This window comes from Mauremys reevesii, linkage group 8 (assembly GCF_016161935.1).
Source record: "Mauremys reevesii isolate NIE-2019 linkage group 8, ASM1616193v1, whole genome shotgun sequence".
Lineage (NCBI taxonomy): Eukaryota > Metazoa > Chordata > Testudines > Geoemydidae > Mauremys > Mauremys reevesii.
The window spans coordinates 77560953-77568713 of NC_052630.1; the positions used below are offsets into that span (position 1 = coordinate 77560953).

At 39.8% G+C, this 7761-nt stretch overlaps 1 long non-coding RNA gene across 2 annotated transcripts; it reads right to left on the reverse strand.

The window, feature by feature from the left end:
- Positions 1–1677: 1677 nt before the first annotated feature.
- LOC120370044 lies at positions 1678–7502 on the reverse strand. Of its 2 annotated transcripts, none has more exons than XR_005583578.1 (4): positions 7384–7502; positions 5553–5670; positions 4673–4806; positions 1678–2342 (listed from the first exon to the last, which is right to left on the reverse strand). It is a non-coding gene; the product is annotated as an uncharacterized LOC120370044 (long non-coding RNA). The 2 variants fall into 2 exon arrangements; XR_005583577.1 differs by having other exon boundaries at positions 1678–2397.
- Between the last annotated feature and the right edge of the window lie 259 nt (positions 7503–7761).

Sequence of the window (7761 nt, forward strand, 5' to 3'; positions counted from 1 at the left end):
TTAAATGATTTTAATAGATTATGTTTAGGCTTTAACATGGGTTGTCAATTTCAAATTTATTTGTAAATAGATTTTTTTTAAAATAAACCTGTATTAAATTTAAATTTAAAAAATCCAAAGTTTAAAAATCTGATTTTTTTAAATTATTGATTTTTATCCACCGTGCTTTCTTCTTTCCTTACACAAATGCATGAAGGTTACTATTTTTCTAGCAGAAAGAGTAGGACAGTTGTTTTCTGCTTTGCACAAGAGCACACAGTGAACAAAACTAAAAAGCTTAAAAATAGGTAACTTGTGGTACTATGATAGTAACTGACACGGCTGCTACTCTGAAACCTGTATGATATCAGTTACTGTAGGATAGTAACTATGTAGCTCTTGCTTTTCTTTCAGAACATGCTGAATTCTATGACTCACTATATCCTTTTTCTTAATAAATATTATACATTGTTTCAGTTTGCTGCAGTACAGTATTTATTTTACTAGGGATGGATTTTATGCACTTTCCAAATTAAATGTGAGCAATATAATGTTCTGTTTAAAATAATAACACAGGTTGCAGGGGACATGGATTCCTTTTCTAACTTTTATACAGGATTTTCTCTCCTCTCCCACCTCAACACTCTTTGTGAAAGAGGACAGACTGATGGTTATGAACATAGCCATCTTTAATATGGGAGACTGAAATACAAGGCAAAGATGCCTATTTGGATTTCCTTTTCTTTGTTCTCTGGAGCCTGGATTTAACTGTGCCTGTTTGTTTTGACAGCCAGGCCACCCAGTGACTTTAAGGAAGAGTTGGATCTATGTTTTATACATAGTAGTGTATAAAATGTAAAAGTTAATAACTAATTTTTAAAAATATGTAGCCTAGTAAAATGAAATGACATGAAGTAGTAAACAATTTTAAGGACAGAATCTGATAATGCCTTGATAATTGTGGATTAGCCTTCTTACAGTATGTGTGTAAATGAATTCCTAAAGTATCGGTCATTCTATTCTTACTTTTTGTAGACTTTTTGTGGTGAAAGTTGCTAGGCACCTTATCAGTATTTTAAACACACAGGGTGAAATCCCAGCCCCACAGAAATCCATAGGCATTTTGCCATTGACTTCATTGCAGCCAGGATTTCACTCATGCCATTCTTCTTGTACAAATGTTTTGCTCTTCATTTAACTAAAAATATATTACAACATTTTTCTGGCAAATATTAAATCCCTAGAACTGAACATTTTTAATTGTTTTAAAATTGCCATCTGCAATAAAATTAAGCTAACATCTAATGTGACTCCCAAAACTCCAAGAAATGAATCTGCACTAACTCTGCATAGTTGAGCCAAGTGCAGTTACAGGTTAGTAACATAAGAGTACCCCCTTGATTTTTTTTTTTAAAAAGGCAAATATATAAACGCTATATTTTTAACATTTAAGAATATATCGCACTCTTTACATGTTGTTTCATCCTAAAGTTTACAGTAGATGTGTAACATTTATGAAAAGCTGAATGTTTGTCTCTAGATATGTCCATTTGTCTCCACGAACCTTTTAAAATATGCTTTAATTAAAGTACACAAGACTCTTAAGACACATTATACAGATATGAAAGTCACACCACCACTCCTCCCATTCCCCCCCAACGAGCATTAATACAGTTAGAGATTACAATGATTGCACAGTCTTTGGGGCAGGAACCTTGCTTTTCTATCTGCACTCTGAAGCATTTGGCATGCTTTTGGGTGTTGTGAAATAAACACCTATATAATCATATTTCCATGAAACAAATCAAAAAATAATAAAATAAAAGCTAGTTTTTCAAATTGGGCTCTTTACCACATTCCATAAGGAACTACATGGTGATATTTCACATTAGTACTTTGAAAACAGCTCAGTTAGTTTGAACAGCCAATTTTGTATTTTTGAATCAAATTCAATAAAAAGAAATTCCTATAAGTAGAAATTTCAGAGATACTCTCTTTGAATGTACTAATGCCATATTTAAATGCAGATACTGAGTTTATTAACCAGTCTACAGTTTGAACAGTGTATGCAGGCTTAAATGGTGTTTAGATTTAGTGCATTCCTTTTCACTTAGAGTTACATTATGTCACACTTTAGGCATGCTTTTATTTAGATGTATTCAATCGCTAGTGGGAGTTTATACCTTGCACACTGGACAATTCTCTGAGTGAACAACAGTCCAGCATGAAGAAGAGTTTCATGTAGAATACAAATAGGAAGCATTAGATGACTGCCTCCTGGGGATACAGAGTTCTCCAGGCTTCATCACTTTAACTGACGTAGAGGCTCAGGATTGGTCAACCTGTTCACCCTCAGGGGCTGTCTGGAATTATAGATCAGGGACCTTATTGTCATACCCCAGCTGCTGCACAAAGACACTAGAAGAAAGGAGATTTACGAGTATTTCAGCAGCACTGAACCAGGGATAGAGAAGCTATACAACAGGGAGTACAGTGACTCTAAATCTGTAGGCATTATGCAAAAAGAAAATGCAGAGTTTGGTGTCAAGGGAGCTCTCCAGAAGCAATAGGACATTTTTGTAAAATCTCTAAAGAATAAATTTAACAGTTATTAAAGAACAACACCCTGTTATTGCAGTCACTGAACTTTACATCACAAGGAAAGATGCAAGGGATTTTCAGGAAGACATCTGTCATTTAACAGTGACAGTGACCTCAGCACTGACAAGCAATTCAAATCCCCAGTGATGGAAACACATTAACCCTTTGGTAAAGGGTGAGTTGAGACCTCTAGCATTAGGGCTGCTGCATGTTACTACAGCACATTCTACTGAGGCTTTTAGCCTCAGAATAATAATAAAATAATAAGTAAAATAATAATAAAGTGTTAGAATATAGTTTAATTAAAATTGCTGCACACAAAAGATTATTCACATATTAATTTAACTTCACTTATACAAAATGGACAGCCTGATAAAGGGGCATTAGGATTTGATGGGCAGCATTAGGTTCCTCATTCAAATTTTTTTATAAATGTGCTACTAAAAAAACCTGGACATGCACATTAAGGGATTGAACTCCTACATTAAAGTTAGCAGTTCAAAAATAAAAGACAATAATTTGTTACACTAATCTGGAATTCAGCCAATCAGATGCAGTATGGGGATGCTCTATAGATCCTGATGGACAGCTGCACAGTTTTTTTCATTGGTAAAGGCTAAGATCCAGTGCTGCAGCCTGATCAACACAAACTAACCCTTACACTCATGCAGAGTCCCACTGAAATCAATGGGGCTCCACACAGGCATGGAAGTCTGCTCAGAAGTACCGCACACTTGATGGATGTGCCAGGAAGGAATCCTTTCACAGGCCATGGAGGCTACCCTAACCCAATGACTCAAGTAGCCTCAGTAAGCCTTTGGAGGGAAGGGCAAGAAGATCTGAGCAGAGATGGAACTTCCAGCCCTGCCCTCCCCAGGCCCACTCTCTGTGCACTATCACACAGGGAGCTAGCATAGACCAGGGCACCATGAAAGAGATGCATCCTCAAATCCAACCCCCTCCCCCTTTTTAGGCAGCAGAATCATGCCACTTCTACAACCAAAGGGGTGTCCACAGCCAAAGAGGAGACTACATTTTCCCCATAGTGAATTCTGTTGTAAAACTTAATAATGTGCAATTGTATAGTGCTTTCCTTCCAGGGATTTTAATGCACTTCATAAACATTGAGTTAACTTCATAACACCCCTAGGAGCCTATGGTTGAGTCAGGAATAGAACACAGGAATCACTACATGAAATTCTATAGCCTGTGTCATGCAGGAGGTCAGACTACATAATCATAGTGTTTCTTTCTGGATTTAAGAATCTATGAATTTAGAGTAATCTGTCACCTGCTAAAACCTAGGGCAGCCTGCTTATACCCTACCAACGGCTGAAGGCGTGACCTAATCAATTTAGGCACCCCACTCTTTCCCTTCATGTGGGTTCCAGAAAGTGGGCAGGCTTGTCTGGTAAAGGTCTCTCCCACAGCCTATGAGGAGGATCCATTGGACCCGCAACTCAAATAATTACTTGGGACAACAGAAAAAAGAACAGGGACAAGTGTGAAGGTCAAAGGGTCAAAAGTAGGAAACCTCTGCTCTTTATCCCCTACAGAACCCCGGACAGCACCCACTGCTCCTCAAAGGTGTCAAGGGAGCCAGCGGACGCCAGTGCTAGGAGGAGGTCCCGTAACTTTGTGGGGCCACAGATAGGGTGTGCACATAGAAGAAGTTGGGGGGGAAGTGCAGCCAAAAATGTTAAAGGATATCCAGGAGGATCCGGAATAGGAGCTGCAACCTGGCACACTCCTGGTATATGTGCACCAGGGTGTCCCTCACACCACAAAAGGGGCTGGCGTCAGGGCCAGGGCTGAACTGCGTCACGTACATGCCTGTGCTCACAGCTCCATGGAGGAGCCACCAACTGATATCCCAGCCGAGGGCTCAGGGAGTAAAGCACCTATCCTTACCCCCAGGGCTCAGGAAGAAACCTAGTCAATTTAAGTACCCACCCTTTCCCTCGGAGCATAGGGCACTATGGGTCTGTGGAACCTTTTCCCAGTGAAAGAGCCTTACACAGTTGTGCTCTAAACCTCTACTTATTAGCAACACACACAGAATATGTATACCAAGCAAATCTCTTATGCTCACCACTCCCAATATACAGACAAATTTCACTCAATGGCCAGTCACGATCCACTCATCTGGAGGTTCCCGGCGATGCCTCTGGACATCACGGTCATGCAGAGGGTCAGAGTTCCAGCAGCTTGATGTTGAACTGCAGTCTGGAAATGGTTCCCAAAGAGCATTGTTTTACCTATATAATGTAAATGAAAAACAATCTTCCCTCCTTCAAATTTACTAAACCTATCACATTATCCCACACTCCTAAACAACAAAAATGTTAGCCAATTACACACTGGCACTGATGTGTCCTCCTTCCTACTCGTTTTTCTTCATTTTACCATTCATGCCCAAATTGTAACTTAGTTATGACCTTGTCTGTTTATGCTGATGGTCAGCATAAAAACACTGGGTAGAGCTTATTTTACCATTTATTGAGTCTCTCTCGCTATATCCTCTCTAATGTCCCAGCATCTGGGTGTGTCTATTTTACAACCTTGGTGGTTATAACTCTCATTAGAGACATTCCTGAGGGGTGTGGGGGAGGAAGTGGGGTGCTTTAGCCACAGAACATTCTTTTTTCAGTTTTGGTGATGAACTCCCTGAGTTTCACATAAGGCTGGTTTGGGGGGCGGGGTGGGGGGATTGATCAGGTCTCAGGCCTACAAATCCAAGTGAGGGCTTACCATTATATACATAATGGTACCGTATTTTCAGCGTAATTTTTCATCCCATTACTTACTGCATCATAACCTTGTTTACTTTATTGGCCATCGCTGCCCATTGAGCAGATGTTTCATTCATCTGCCCACAGCGATGCCCAAATCTTTTCCTAAGTTGTTTTAGTTCATTTAGAACCCAGGAAGCTGTACAAGTAGCTCAAATTATTCATTCTAATGCACATTACCTTGCATGTATCCACCCTGAATTTTATCTGTCATTGTATCTCCATCCCCCTAGCTTTGTCAAGTGCCTCTAAAGTTCTGCAGAATCTTTTCCGGTCTTGATTAACACCACAGAGAAGACTATGAATAAAAAAAGAAATCAAAAGATATGAGAAGTTACATGACCAAGGAGGACAAATCGTTCTTTCCTGGCGTTGGAACGAAGAGCCCCCAGAATGAGAGAGATGTGCTTGGCATGAAAAATCAAGTTGCAGTGCAATGAAAATCTTAATACTAAGGGACTGTGAACTGAAGTGGGGAAACTATCCCAGAATTGTTAGTGTACTTGTATACTGTAAAAGCCCCTTGAAGGGTTACTGTGACCAGCTGAGGTGCCCAAGCAAACAGTCCTCTGGCTTACACCAGAAAGAACTGGGGGCAGGCTGTTCACAGGGAAGAGGACTTTGACTGTAGAATGATTTTTTTTCCTTTTTCTACCAAGCCGATTTGGTGACCTGACCTACAAGTCCCACTACAGACGTTTATCAGTTTGCTCAGGCTTTTTGTGGGGGTAAGTTGAATAGACAGGAGAGTGAGAGGGGAGAGTGCTTTTGTGGAGGGAGAGAAGACTCTTTTTGGTTTTAGGCATTAGACCAATTTGTTATATTTTTATTATTTATATATGAAGAAATGTACCCCATGCTCTATATGCACTTGACTAAAACATTCAAAATCTTATTTAAACTGGACCATCTTGAGGTGTAGGTGCTCAGCTCTTCTAAAAATAGAACTACTTTTATTTATGTTACTGCATATGACTTGAGATGCCTAGAATTTTAGGCACTCAAGGCCGAAATTTATTACAATTCTTATAACTTAAGAGTCCATCTGCTTTACCTAACTCCCCTGACCAACAATGACCAAGCAAAAAACAATCCTTTTCGGTCATAGAATCTACCTGTTGCCAAAGAATTGTGCTCCAGTACTAAGCTAAGCTTTTATTTTAAAAAGTTTACAGTCTACAGGGTTGTGAAGGTAACCTTGAAAACAATAATGCAAACCAACACTGTGTTGTCTTCCCAAGTCTGCAGACAGCCTGAAACAAATGCTCAGAGGTATGAACAGTACCATCAATCTCCATAATCTCACATCTAATGACAATTAAAACATTAATATGAAACATTTTATTTCTGTTTCAAGAGAAACATTCACCTAATGTGGTTATCCTACAACCCCCACATAAAAAAATCCCAAACTGTCCCCAAGTCAGCTTCCAAAATCTCCAATTTCCTCTCCATCTTCTACAATACAATTATGCATGGTCAGAAGAAAAGCCTGTACAACACTGAAAATGACAAAAAAAATTAATTTAATATCAGAATAAACAGGAGCTACTATACCACTATGTATAATATAAATTATTCATTCATTTTCATATTTAATTCATGACAAATCTCCATTTTTATTTAAATGAATCTGCTGCAGAATTTCAAGTCTGTTACACCAGCATGCCACAAAAATTCAAAGGCTGTTGCAGATTTTAGACCCTACTCACTACAGAGGACACAGGGAGGAAAAGAGACACTGCTTCTGACTGGTATGGAATCTTTTCTGACAAAAGATTTTCCCTAGAGTTTTAACAACTTCAGTGTGCAAGACTACATTTAGGTGGAGCAAACCTATCTGAAGAGAGGCTGTGTTACTCATATCCCAGGGTCACTTACAAAGAATATGCAGTAATATGACAATTTCTAAGGCTTGCTCAGCAAATTTTTGCATATTGGCTTCTCAAAAATGTTGGAACAATAGACTGATATTTGAAGCAGAATTGAATCTTCCTGAGCCCTTCCTTACCTTCTGGCTCTCCCCACTTCCCTGGGTTTGCCAGCCCCACACTCCCACCTCACAGGGAGTAACTGTAGGCTACTTGCCTTTGTAGCCCCCAACACAGCTCCCTTCTCCCACTACTAAACCATGAAGCCTCAGCTGCTCTCAGCTCCTCCTGGGCTTTATAGAGCCCCTCATAGTCCTGTTCAGCTGAGCCTCGTCTAATTGACTCCCTGGCTCTTCCTCCAGCTGCAGTCTTGGCAGTTAGTTGGCCCACCTAGCCACCTTAACCCCTTCACACCTTATCTGGGGTGGACACCCCCATCACAAGCACCCTCTTGCTTCATTTGTTGCAGACGTTCGGTGTGTGGTGAATGAGACAAGGGATTGCAGGAAAAGACAGGG